This window comes from Nicotiana tabacum, chromosome 24 (genome assembly GCF_000715075.1).
Source record: "Nicotiana tabacum cultivar K326 chromosome 24, ASM71507v2, whole genome shotgun sequence".
In the NCBI taxonomy this organism is placed as follows: domain Eukaryota; kingdom Viridiplantae; phylum Streptophyta; class Magnoliopsida; order Solanales; family Solanaceae; genus Nicotiana; species Nicotiana tabacum.
In genome coordinates, this window is record NC_134103.1 from 83,259,904 (window position 1) to 83,273,924 (window position 14,021).

At 36.5% G+C, this 14,021-nt stretch overlaps 1 non-coding gene across 1 annotated transcript; it reads left to right on the top strand.

The window, feature by feature from the left end:
- Nucleotides 1-965: 965 nt before the first annotated feature.
- On the top strand, nt 966-1,072 carry LOC142178773 (small nucleolar RNA R71). The gene has a single exon (XR_012707026.1). It is a non-coding gene; the product is annotated as a small nucleolar RNA R71 (small nucleolar RNA).
- Nucleotides 1,073-14,021: the final 12,949 nt, after the last annotated feature.

Consider the following 14,021-nt stretch of genomic DNA (forward strand, 5'->3'; position numbering starts at 1 on the left):
TCTCTAGCTTTTCTCGACTCAACATTTGGGGAAAAGGCAGAGCAGACATATGCTTGCTCTCATAATGTTCCGCCCTTCTTGATTTTTCTTCCTTTTTTTGCTCAGTTTTCATCGGGCCTTCATTCTTTTTATCACCATCACCCTTCAACTGCTTCTCACTTTTCTTTTTCAAAGTTCACCTCATTTTGGATCAGGGTGGGATCTTTCAACACTTTCCCACTTCTCAGAGTTACAACCATCACTGTATCTTTTGTATTTCTCTCAGTATCAGCGGGAAATGTTCCTAGGGCTCTCTCTGACATTAGAGTAGCTACCCAACCTATTTTTCCAGTCTTCGAAAAGATGTACTCAATTCTTTGATAGCTGCATCATGGGCATCAAGCCTCTCATATGTCTTGATAATGAAGGTTTTTATAAGATCTTCCATGCTAGATTGATTCGACTGTGGAGAGTGATAATGCTGCCTCTGCTGATTTTGAAAACTTGTAGCTCCTTGTTCTTGGAATCTAGGGTTGTTTTGTTGCCATGCATTTGCAGTACCCCCAGGTGAATTCCATGAAAAGTCGGTGTGCCTCTGACCTATTGCATTATAGTTTCCTACAACATTCACTTCCTCAATTGAGGCTTGACACTCATGGGTGGGGTGTCCTCTTCCATATATATCACAGGCTTCATGGTGTACATTTTGCATCGAAGCTACAGTTAGCTTCCGTATTTCTTTAACCATAGCATCAAGTTGTACTTGCGCAGATGTAGAAGCATCAACTTGGTGAACACCAGTTGATTTTCTTCTTTTCATACTCTCTGAGGGATACATATTAGCATATTCAGATAATTCATCAAGAATGGTAACTATCTCCTCTGGAGTCTTCTTCATAAAAGGGCCTCCAACTGCATTGCTTAAAGTTCTACGCGCGACTGGCGTCAATCCATCCCAAAAATCCTGGAGTTGCATCCGGAGTTCAATTCCGCTATGTTGACACCTTGTAACTATCTCCTTAAACCTCTCCCATGCTTCAAAAACAGTTTCATTATCTTTCTGGCAGAAGTTATGGATTTCTCTTCTAAAATTGCTCGTCTTGGCTAAGGAAAAATATTTATCAAGAAATTTTCCGATCATTTCCTCACATGTTCTAATTGATCCATTTGGCAAGCTTCGAAGCCACTGCTTCGCATCATCTTTAAGTGAAAAGGGGAATGCCCTTAAATACACTACATCTTGTGACACCCCATTATATTGAAAAGTGTTCATAATCTCCTCGAAGTCCATCAGGTGCGTGTTTGAATCTTCGTTCATCTTCCTTCTGAAAACGCAACTGCTTTGAATGGTTTGAAGCAAACCTTGCTTCAACTCGAAATTATTGGCTGCAATTGGAGGTGGTCTAACACTTAACAATCCTTGATTGTAGGCTGGACTGGCATAGTCACCCAATGCTCTACCAAGCCTTGGTAGCGCATTCTTGAACTGGTCTTCAACCAAGGATCGATTTAGATTGAATCTTCGACCCCAATTGTCTTCGACAGTTTCCTCAGCAGCTCTATGGGCTACCTCAGTAGCTATCCTTGCAGCTGCCTCTATCTCATTGTCATCGTTATTAGACATGAGTTCTTGGGTTGAAGGTTGCCCCAAGAACCGTACGGTAAACTCTTTCTCCTTCCTCAATTACCGCATGTGTTTTTCCAATTTCGGTTTGTAGGTATTACTTCTCTACAAGAAGATCGTGTCATACACCACAGACTTAATATTTTGCTTGCACACGGAGGAGAAACTCGTGAAAAACAAAAATAAAAGTAAATATAAAAATAAATTCCTGAATTAGCACTACAAACTATTTCTAACACTATTAATTGCCAATCCCCCGCAACAACGCCAAAATTTGACGAGCACAAAACACACACTTAAATTATGCTCGCTAGTCAAAGAGAGTATAGTATAATATAATGTACACATGGATTGGATTTAAACACTATTATCGTAGTTTGTAGCTAGATTACAATTCAAAAGGATCAACAGTTGAGGTTTATATAATTAATAATATAAATTCTACAGCTATTGACTAATGACAATCACAACAAAGGTAAGCAAATGAGTTATCAATGAGAGAAAATATGGGTTGATAGGATAGGTGAAAGATAATTGTTCGGTATCTAACTCTAGATAATTAACTTCTAATGTTCAAGTGAGTCTCTCGATTTTACTTAATTATCAGTACAAATATTTAGTAAAAATTCCTCTCTCGATTAAGTCTCAACCTCACAATATGAACCAATTTAAGCTAGGTGAAGATATGCAAGAATTCATAATGGATTGGTCTTTAGGAGAACCTCTTTCGATTATCCTCCTAACTAGGTTTAATCAAGGATTCAAGTAGCCTCTTTCGATTACTTAGAAGAGTCTATGAACTCAACCAACAATATAGTGCAAATATATCACAAGTTATGCCTCTTTCGATTACAAGAACAAGTGAACATAGATGCAATAATTAAATCTTCCAAAAATGATTCAAATACATAAAAATAGAGTTATAATCCACAAACAACCATCAATACACCAAATCTATCAAAACCCAAAAGGTTCTACCCCATAGACATGGAGAAGTTCTTCACAAATGAAATAAAAGTAGAGGAAAACATAAATACAATCCAAACCCAAATCTTGAGTGAGGAAGGAATGATGAAATCCTTGTGCTTGTGTTCTTCAAACTCCTTGTTAGTCTCTTTGGCCTCCCTCGGTCGAAATCTGTCCAAAAGTCCTTCTAAAATGGTGTTTTGGGGTATTTAATCTGCCCCAGAAACAAAAATGCATGAAACTACCCTTTTCTTAGTGAAATAGGACTCTTCCCAGATAGGACATGCGCGGTCGCGCACCTGGGGACTTGCTCGTGCACTTGCTCGCGCATTTTGCACACCGTTCTGCCGCAAGTGCTCGCCCAGTGCGCGATCGCGCACTTGGTCGCGCACCTGGGTGGTATCAGTTGGGAATTTGGAAAAGTGTAAAATATGAAGGTTGTATCCCTTTTAAATAGATTTCCAACGATATATTGTAGAGCCCAAATGGATTTCTGAGCTAAAAGTTATGTGCATTTTACTGGACAATGCGCAGTATACCTACTCGATTCTTCGTTGCGTTCTTAAAGTGCACTATGATCTGTTGATCCCCAAACACGATCCCACTTAATCCTTGGGATTTTACTCGGAGTTTAAAGCTCTAAAATAGCATGAATTCATTACACAACATCTACATAGATCGGAATCACTCCTACAAGGCATAAAATACACAATTAGTGCAAAATACTAGATATTAAAGTTTCAACTCAATTAAAGTACAGTAAATTAGAGTGCAATACGCGACTAAAACACAAGATTATAGCCTACCATCAGGACTTTCAATATCGAGGGTACTCTTGGGATTTGAACGACTCTAGAGTTATAGGTCTCCATTTTTTTCTCGTTGGCCTCAATTTTCTTTTCCTTCGATTCGACCCGCTTTGTCAGTTCCTTAAGTATTTTTATTTTTTCTGGTTTGGTCCCGGGCTCAGCTTTACCCAGCCTTTCTGTGACTTGCTCATTTCTTCGGGTGTTTTCCCGAGATGGTTCGCACTCAACTCTGCCGGGGGCGTGACTTTAATTCTGTAGCTGTTCTATCGCCGACTGTTGGGCCTGTAACATTTTGAAGATCACCTGCTGATTGATCCCGTCGTCTTCACCTTCGGGTGTAGCTCGAGTCGTTGGTCGGGTTCCTCCACGAACGTTGTTCTCAAGGTCGGTCGGCAGATTGGCGTCGATGGCCACATGTGAGTTGGCATCGACTGGGTTTGCTACTGGTACTCCCTTGGGATCACCAGGGGGCACTTTATTGCCAGGCACCAGATTGTTGTTTTCGCCGTGATGGCCAGACACATCCTCAATGTTCAAGTGAGCGGATTGAGAATTTGACATTTTTAAGCTAACCTGAAATTGAGACCTTAAAGAACAAGTGTAAAATAGGGTATGTTATGGAGATTTTTATCAAACTACCACTATTATCCTCAGCCCCACGGTGGGTGCCAAACTGTTTACTCTTAAAAATGGATAACAATTGAATTTATACGCGATTTTAAGGATATGTGGACTGATTCAATACGAGTGATCAATAACATTAAATAAGTGAATTGGAGATAGAATAAATAACCAAACCAGTTGTGATGTTAGGCTCGAGCTCGGGTCTAAGCTTAGTGACTGTTCTGCCCTCGATTCAAAGCCAAATACTTATGATGAACTATGAGCGAAAATAAGAACTTTGAATAACTCTTAGAAACAGAGAAAACAAATGTATATTGCTTTGATATGCGTGTTACAGTGTGTCTAATGAATAAAAATCACTCCCTTTTATATAGTAGTAGAGTTTCATCCCTAGTATAACTCTAAAAAAGGTAAAAATCTTCTTTTTTCGTTAATCACTGATTTGTTGTCGATACGGGCCGAGATCTACGCTGTGATATATGGTTGGGCACGGATATCACAACCCTTTGTTCATCGTGTGCGGATATTTGGTAATGTTTTCCGAGGTCTTGGAGCTAGAACCGGATCCGGGGGACCACTACTAAAAAACTGGCTAATTTAGTCCAGGAAAATCGACCGAAATCGGTCGAAAATTGAGAAAAAGCTACTGATTTCCGACCGCTTTTAATTAGTCGGAAAAATGATGGTCGCTAAGGTATTTCGACCGAAATCGGTCGGTATTAATAAAAAAAAATTATTTAATTTTAAAAATACCGACCGAAATCAGTCGGAATTAAATAAATATTTTTTATTTAATTTTCAAAATACCGACCGAAATCGGTCTGAATTGTAAATATATAATAATTTTAGAAATATTCCAGATATATATTTTTTTTATCGCATGTATACTCCCCAGCCCGAGATATCATAACACCAAAATATTATATCTTATTACTATATTACTAATTAGTACTAGTATATATTATCATTATTATTCTATTGAATTCTAATTCTAAATATAGAATATTAAATCTTATTACTAAGCACTAACTATAACCCTTCCTATATTTGCATATTTTTTGTTAGATCACAACTGTTGGACTCTATGCATCAACTCTATGCATCAAAGCTCAACTTATAAGATGGAAAAGGTCACATCTTTCAGCCAATGAAAAAAAGAGTGCATTAAATAAGGATTCCATAAATCAATAAAAAAATTATTTCAAGTGAATAAAATTATGATTACATTTTAATGTAAAAATATGCTTAGTTATTTTTTTTAAAATTTCATTTATAATCCTGAAATAACACATTAATTGTTTTATATAAAAAAATATATTAACTAACCAGAATTAAATATATTGTACATTGGTTAAGTAATTGGTATATAAGCTATAAGATATATATATGCGTGTGTGTGTGTGTGTGTGTGTGTATTAAGATGTATATATAGTATAGTAAGTGTCACGACCCAAAATCCTACCACAGACGTCGTGATGGCACCTAGTCTCTAAGACTAGGTAAGCCGATTTTAATTATCTTTTTACAGTGGAAATAATTACAACATACAACCTCCCAAAACTGGTAGTACTGAGTCACGAACTCTAACTGAATACATGGAATGATCACGAGGACCGAATATACAATACTGTTTGATTACAAATTAACAGTACAATAAAATAAAAAGACTCCAAAGGACTGCGACGGCCAATCAGCTCTACCTTGAATCCTTACGATCCCTCTTTAACTCTGCTCAAGTCCGATATCTCCAATACCTTGCTCTGCACAAAAATGTGCAGAAGTAAAATATGAGTACACCACGGTCGGTACCCAGTAAGTATCAAGACTAACCTCAATGGAGTAGAGACGAGGTACAATCAAGACACTCACTAGTCTAATAACGTGTGCAATATAATATACAAAATACTAGGAAACAGATAGCAATAAGGGCAAGATAAAACAACCAGTGGTATGCGCAGCAAGACAACAAGAATACCATAAATATCACTCAACAATTAATAAATACATGTACGCCCAATTAATTCAAGTTTTTCAAATAAATATCCTTCACATATAATTCTTCCAAATAACTCTCTTTCAAATGTAGTTTTCTCAAATAATTATTTTTCAAATATAATTCTTTCAATAAATCTTTTCAAATATAATTTCCTCAAATAAATATCTTTCAAATACAATTCTTTCATATAATTCTTTTTGAATAAAAATCCTTCCAAATAAAAATTTTGAATATAATTCTTTCAATTAAAAAGTCATCATGTGACACCTCATTTCATAATCATAAAAATACGGGTCTCAGCCCATTTTCATATTTTCACGGCACCTCGTGCCCATAATTAAATCATCATATTTTTCCTGCACCTCGTGCTCTCATTTCATATCACAACTGCACGGACAATTCACGTGCCAATAATCATTATCATTTCATCACAGCACTTCGTGCCCACATTTCATATCACAACTGCAAGGACAATTCACGTTCCAAATATCCTCATTATTTACTCACGGCACCTCGTGTCCACATTTTATTTTATAATCCGCCTGGCAATGGCCACAGGCTCTCAATTTCAACATAAATCAGATTATTATCAATTTACCAACAACAAGACAAATTGCATAAGGTATAAAAATAAACACAAGCAAATCACAACATCACACGAAAATTATCAACACCACAACCCCACATCATCACATATCGTCCCTGACAATAGCCACCCTTAGCGCTCCTATTGCCGCCCTTATCACTCCTATAGCCACCCTTATCGCTCCGCCCAGACAATATCAATAGCCATCCTTATCGCTCCTATTGCCACCCTTATCGCTGCTATAGCCACCCTTATCACTCTGCCCAGACAATATTCCAACAAACACAACAACAGTGAAATGCCACCCTTATACCCACATAATATCAACCGTGAAATTCCACCCTTATATCCCCAAAATAATAACTCACGCAACACAATAATTTACACGGAAAATTAACACGGCAACATAATAAAATCAATTCATATCACAATTTGCCCAGTGGCCACAACCAAATTCCAAAGATATAACAAAATCAATTAATTTCACAACAAATAGCCTAAGGCTCCACACAATGTATATAACACCCAAAAATAATCAATAGAGATAGAAATTACTCAGCATAAAGCAAAGCCTTCATTAATGCAAATTTAGATAATTATATTAACACTTCTTCTTAAGCTCGCTTAAATTAATTATTTGCATAAGAAAATTCATATTGGAATTTATTTCCAAGAAATACTAAACCAACAATACTCACGATATTTCATAAATATTTCAAGTAACAATCACATCAAATTATCATATAAAAATAAATTCAACAATAAGGATTTAGGCATGGCAGACAGGTGATTTAATAATTTTTCATCATTTCCCAATTTACTACACAATAATGCCTAAGACTTTAATTCAATGAATTTTGCACGTATAAGTCCAAGTACGTACTCGTCACCTCGCGTACACGGCTTTTTACATTTCACAAATGGCACATAAGACTCAATGCCTAAGGGATAATTCCCCCACTCGAGGCTAAACAAGACACTTACCTTTTTGAACTTATGCCGATACTTCAAAATCATCTTTTTGCTTTAATTGACCTCCGTAACACTCAAATCTAACCAAATTAATTGTATAACTTCATTAAAATTTATCGAAAATAATTCCGGATAATAATACGTCGACATAAAAATTTATTCCAAAAAATCATCAAAAGTCAACGCGGGGCCCGCCCCTTGGAACCCGTCAAAATTTTTATGAAATTCGAACACACATTTCGATACGAGTTCAACCATACCAATTTTATCGAATTCCAATAAAAACTCGACCTCCAAATCTTAAATTTTCGTTTTCAAATCCCTAAGTTCAAACCCCTGATTTACACCTCAAAAACATGTAATCTAATCGGATTATTCGATGATAATTCAATATTATGGAGTAGAAATGATCACAAGGGACTTACCTCAAGTTTTTCCGTGAAAACCTTGCTCAAAAATCACCTAACCCGAGCTTGAAATGCCCAAAAATGGCAAAAGCTCGGAACCCCTCTGTTTTTGTATTGCCCAGGGGTTTTCGCACCCGCGGTGATTTCTTCGCACTTTGCGGCTTCACACCCGAGGTAAATTTCTTCGCACCCGCGGCAAAATTTTTCGCACCCGCGGTGCCTGGTCAGCCCATGCATTTTCCGCTTCTGCGACTAATTCCTCGCATCCGCGAGCTTGCACCTGCAGACTTTTCGCGCAGGTGCGATCATACCAGATGCCCAGCTGCTTCAGCTCCTCCTCCAAATCCAAATTCGATCCGTTAGGCATCCGAACTCACCCCCCGGGACCTCAATCAAATATACCATCAAGTTCTAAAACCTCATACGAACTTAGTCGAAGCCTCGAATCACATCAAACAATGCTAAAACCACGAATCATGCCCCATTTCAAGCCTAATGAACTTTGAACTTTCAAATTCTATATCTTGTGCTGAAATACATCAAATCAATCCAAAATGACTTCAAATTTTGCACACAAGTCATAAATGATATAACGAAGCTATTCCAATTTCCAGAATCGGATTCCGACCTCGATATCAAAAAGTCAACCTCCCGGTCAAACTTCCCAAAAATTCACCTTTCGGCATTTCAAGCCTAATTCCACTACGAACCTCCAAATAATTTTTCGAACACGCTCCTAAATTCAAAATCACCATATGGAGCTATTGACATCATCAAAATTTCATTCCGGAGTCGTTTGCTCAAAAGTCAACTCTCCGGTCAACTCTTTCCATTTAAGCTTCAAATTAAGGATTGTTCTTTTAATTTAATTCTGAATCGTCAGTAAATCAAACTCGGCCACACCCGCGAGTCATAATACATATTACGAAACTGCTCGAGACCTTAAGCCACTGGACGGGGCGCTAATTCTTAAAACAACAAGTCGTTATATATATATATATATATATATATATTAATACAATTTAATTCATTTATAGTAAGTTTTAATCGAACATAATTAAATTTTCAATTGATCCATTTATATTGAGTTGTATCCAATTATATTAAGTTGTATTAATACAATTTAATTCAATTATAGTAAGTTTTAATCGAACATAATTGAATTTTCAATTGATCCACCGATCAAGCATTCGTGTATATATATAGTACAGGACGAAACAGGACGAGACAAATGGGACGAAATGGTAGGCACATCCCGTCCCGCGCTAACAAATAGGATAGGATGGGACAGGACGGGACGGGACGAAACAGTAGGCCCATCCCGTCCCGCTAACAAACGTGATAGGACGGGTTCCCGGGCCGGTTCGCGGGCCTTAAGTGCCGTTTTAAAAAAAAAAATTATTCAAATATTAAGTTTGGCAACGACTATTTTTTTGACAATGACTAAGTTTTTAAAGTTTGCAACTACTAGTTTTTTGACTTATTTAATAAACTTAAAAATTAAACAGAAATTAGAAAACTAAGTAAAGAATTATAAAATATTAAAACAAAAGACTTGTAATGAAATATTCTAGTAATTATAAATTTATAATAGAGTTATAATTTATTTAATATAATTTCAAGCCATTAAGTAACTAAGTAAGAGTGTAAGACAATTCATAAAAATAATTCAACGCTTAGAGCCTTTTATTTTATTAATAGAACTTTCAAATCTCACATACAAATATAATTCTTTTGAAGAGCACATAATCTACGCAGCCACCTTCTAGGAAGGGTTCTATTTGAACTAGGCCTCTTAGTAACCAATTACAAATTATCATACTAATATTTGTAAGCTCCTATATTCGGTCGAAAATTTAATTATAACTTATTTCGGTTGGTTAATTAAATATATATATATAACTTTTATTATATTAAAAATTAATTGCCTTGGGCGGAAAATAATAATTTCAAAATTTCCGACCGAATTCGGTCGGAAATTTGGAAATATTTTAATAAAAAATTATTTTTGTACATTATATACAAGTATGACTAGGTGTTGGACCGAAATTTCAAAATTTTCGACTGAAATCGGTCGGAATTTTTATTTTTTTGCTGTGGGACCACTATTTCTGTTGTCAGAACTATTTTTGTTGACTTTTGCGACCAATTTAGTAATTTCTGACCGATTTTGGTTGGTTTATTTTCCGATCGATTTCGGTCGGTATGCCTTGGACGAAATATGTCAATTTTCTAGTAGTGGACGTGGTCTCGATGGCTCCGGTGGCAAGTGCTTTGTTCGGACCTTGGTAGGAGGGGTTCCTAGTTTCAATTTCGATTTCTTGTAGTTATGTCCTTACTTCGTTAGCCCCATCGAAAAATCGTGATGATCATTGGCGCCAGTTTTGCGCGTACAAAAACAACATAACCAAAGATAAAACATATAATTCGCTTAATTAAAAAATATATTATATAAAGAATAAAGTACATTGAAGAATCTTTTAAATAAAATAAAAAGCAATGAATTCTCTATGTCAGAACAATACAATATCTGCATCTCATTATAGGCTCAGCCTGTTTTATGACAATTTATTTATATTATTATTTCCCATATGTCATCAAGTCAAGTACGAATCCAACCATTCTTTTCCACCCTTAATTTAAAGATCATCATCTCCAATTAAAATGATTTTCAATTAAATATTGTTTCCTTGACAAAAGACAGGCATCATAAATTATATAGTTATACCCTTGTTCTGCCGTCCATGAGCTGGAGCACTACATCTTGTTTATAAAATGGAGAAAAACACCAGCAATTAAGGACCCTACCTGCTTGTTTTGTTGATGACAACATTAATTATGTTAGAAATTGAATGCTAGTGTGAGCTCAGCAGTTTGTTTTTTGTCTTTCGTCCGTGATATTTGTTTTGAGGCACGACTAATTCGATGCGTTCAAAATTCATACTTACGGGCAAAGCATTTTTACCAAAGGCCATTCCATACACAGAGTTCAAACATAAAATATTTTGTTAAGGATGAAATTAGAAGTATTAACCATTTTATTTTTATCACAATCTTTCGTGTGGTTGTCGTTTTTTTTCAGCAGTCGTTTTTGTGTTTCTCTATTTAGTCAGTGGAGATGGACTTTAAGAGAGATGTCATTATCATCTCTAATTATTCTTATATTTCAAGTATTATTTCAGCGGGCATGATTTCAATACCAAAATTATTTGGTAGAAACAATTTTGGTATGTTTTGACCTACTCTAAGTGAGAATCAAAATAAACACGATATCCACGTATAGACATATAATAACTCCGTGTTACCTTTTCCAAACTTGGAACATACACATTTGCGTCGATATATCTTTTAAGTGAACTTAGCATAGTTTCATGCATGGAGTACAGTAATGCCAACTCAAGGAATCATTACTTGGAAACGAGAAAAATTATAATGATAATAAATTTGTTATTCCGAAACATCCATGCAATACGAAATAATCAGAAATATCATCTCTAAAAATGAAAGAAATTAAAGAAGGTAAATACCCCTCCGTCTGAGCAAGAATTAAGAAAAAAAAAGTTTTTGAAATTTATGGTCTGAAATGACATAGACATTTCTATCGTTATAAATCATCTAATCAAGGGAAAATATAAAAAATTTATAGTTAAATTATTTTTAAATATATAAATATATTATTTTTCTCAAGATAGACTAAAAGGGAGTATCTCATAAATTGGGAAAGAAGAGTAGTAGACAAGGTTAAAGAAGTTAGTAAAACCCGGATACATGTTATGAAAGACATTATGTTTCTTTCTTCTGTCTGCCAGTACATGAATTACAAACCTCTCCAATTTGACGATTCAAAATCACTGGCCATCTCTCTCAAAGATCCAAGAGCCATGGTTGAAAAATATGTAGTTTTAGAGCAGAGAAAGAAGTTGGTATTTGAAACGACCCGGCCGATAGTTTTGAGTATTGCAACCCCGTGTCCTCATTTACTATTCAATTTATGCTTTACAGTTGTTATGTGACTTGGCGAGGCGATTAGTTCGGGTCCGGTGAAGTTTTGTAATGAATTGGAACACTTAGTTCCAAGGTTTAAAATTTAAGTTGAAAGGTTGACCGGATGTTGACTTATATGTAAACGACCCTGAAATAGAATTTTGATGATTCCAATAGCTCCGTACGGTGATTTTGGACTTAGGAGCGTGTCCGGAAAATTATTTGAAAGTTCGTAGTTAAATTAGGCTTGAAATGGCTAAAATAGAAATTTAAGCCTCGAAGTTTGACCGGGGAGTTGACTTTTTGATATCGGAGCCGAAATCCGATTCTGAAAATTGGAATAGGTCCGTTATGTTATTTATGACTTGGGTGCAAAATTTGAGGTCAATCGGACTTGATTTGATAGGTTTCGGCGTTGAATGTAGAAATTAAAAATTCTTAGTTTCATTAGGCTTGAATTGGGGTATGATTCGTGGTTTTAGCGTTGTTTGATGTGATTTGAAGTTTCGACTAAGTTTGTATGATGTTTTAGGACTTGTTGGTGTATTTGGTTGAGGTCACGGGGGCCTCGGCTGAGTTTCAGATGGTTAACAGATAAATTTTAGACTTGGAATGCTGCTGGAATTTTTCTGATGTCTGCACCTGGTTTCCTTCTTCGTGTTCGCGAGAGGGGTCTCGCGTTCGCAAAGAGGAACTGGAAGCACGCGAGGTTGTTCATCGCGCGACTTGGGTCTCGTATTCGTGTAAGGCAAGGAGGTGAGGCTACGCATTCGCGATTGGGCATCACATTCGCGAAGGAGAAACTGGTTGGTGAGGATTTTTGCCTTCTCGTTCGCGAAGTGTAGGCCGCGTTCGTGAAGGTTCGCCTGGTAAAGTATCACGTTAGCGACTTGGGTCTTGTGTTCGCGAAGGGCAATTTTTGGACAACATAATTTTGTGCTTCGTGAACGCGAGGGACCTGTCACGTTCGCGAAGAAGAAAGGTCTGGACATAAAGTTTAAGTTCTAAAAATAGGACGAAAATTTTAACGATTTGGAGCTCGAGAAGAGGTGATTTTCGGGAGATTTTCAAGAAAAATAATGGGTTAAGTATTCCTAACTCAATTTGGGTCAAATTACTCGAATCCATGGTTGTTTTTAAGATTTAATTGGTGAATTAAGTTGGAAAATTTAGAAACCCTCTTGGTTTAATTTGAAGATTTCGAGTTGATGTCGGAATTTGGTAAAATTTTTATGGTCGGACTCATGGCTGAATGGACGTTCATATTAAGTAACTTTTGTCGGGTTCCGAGACGTGGGCCCCACGGGCGATTTTTGAGCTAAATTTTGGATTTTGTTGGAAAACTAGTATTTTCATATGGAATTAATTGTGACTAGATACGAGGCTTTCGGAGGTCAATTCGCGAAGCAAAGGTACAGCGGAGTAAATAATTATACGGTTTGAGGTAGGTAACACTTCTAAACTTGGTTCTGAGGGTATAAATCCCTGAACTACGTGTTATATGATTTGTTTGGAGGTGACACACATGCTAGGTGACGGGCGTGTGGGCGTGCACCATAGAAATTGTGACTTAAATAAATTTTGAGGAGTTGCATAATTAAAGAATCATGTCATTATCCACATATCCTCCACGTGTTAGAGGAAATTGAGCTGAGACTCATGTCGAAGATCATGTTTAGGCTATGTGCCGATATTTTGGGACCCACAGGGTCATGTTGCTATTGAACTATTCATTAGAATTGTAATTTTATACTCAGTCACATCTATCATTTGCATATCATATGTCAGTCTCTATTGTCATTCATTTATACATCATTGCATCATGTCGGGTTGATTTTCTTATCAATGAGAGCCCGAGAGATTGGAGATTTTGAGTGATATTTATGGGATCGGGCTGCATGCCGAAACATACTTTATTTATTTATGCCTGGATCTGGCTATTATAGCGCTTGGGCTGAAGGAGCCCCTCCGGAGTCTACACCCCTCATAGTGAGTGTTGTTGGTTTATATTGAGGGATGAATCTTCCCTGGGCGTGGATCTTGACAGAAGCATTTATATTGAGGGATAGATCTT